This window comes from Juglans regia, unplaced genomic scaffold (genome assembly GCF_001411555.2).
Source record: "Juglans regia cultivar Chandler unplaced genomic scaffold, Walnut 2.0 Scaffold_16425, whole genome shotgun sequence".
Lineage (NCBI taxonomy): Eukaryota > Viridiplantae > Streptophyta > Magnoliopsida > Fagales > Juglandaceae > Juglans > Juglans regia.
The window spans coordinates 1-206 of record NW_023347068.1 but is presented as its reverse complement, the minus strand read 5'-3'; the positions used below and the strand labels follow the sequence as shown (position 1 = coordinate 206).

The 206-nt window shown below is 49.5% G+C and overlaps 1 pseudogene; it reads right to left on the bottom strand.

The window, feature by feature from the left end:
• Nucleotides 1-94, bottom strand: LOC118345180 (annotated as a pseudogene; the record flags this gene model as incomplete).
• Between the last annotated feature and the right edge of the window lie 112 nt (nucleotides 95-206).

The following is a 206-nucleotide window of genomic DNA, read 5'->3' as shown; positions in this document are numbered from 1 at the left end:
GAGGTCACCCATCCTAGTACTACTCTCGCCCAAGCACGCTTAACTGCGGAGTTCTGATGGGATCCGGTGCATTAGTGCTGGTATGATCGCACCCATCAAACGAATTACTTAAAATTCATATAATCCTTGAGCGAAATACTAGCGTCCTTCCGATCCCAATCCAAACGGAGATCTGATCCAAACCCATGGCTACGCGATGGGCTGGG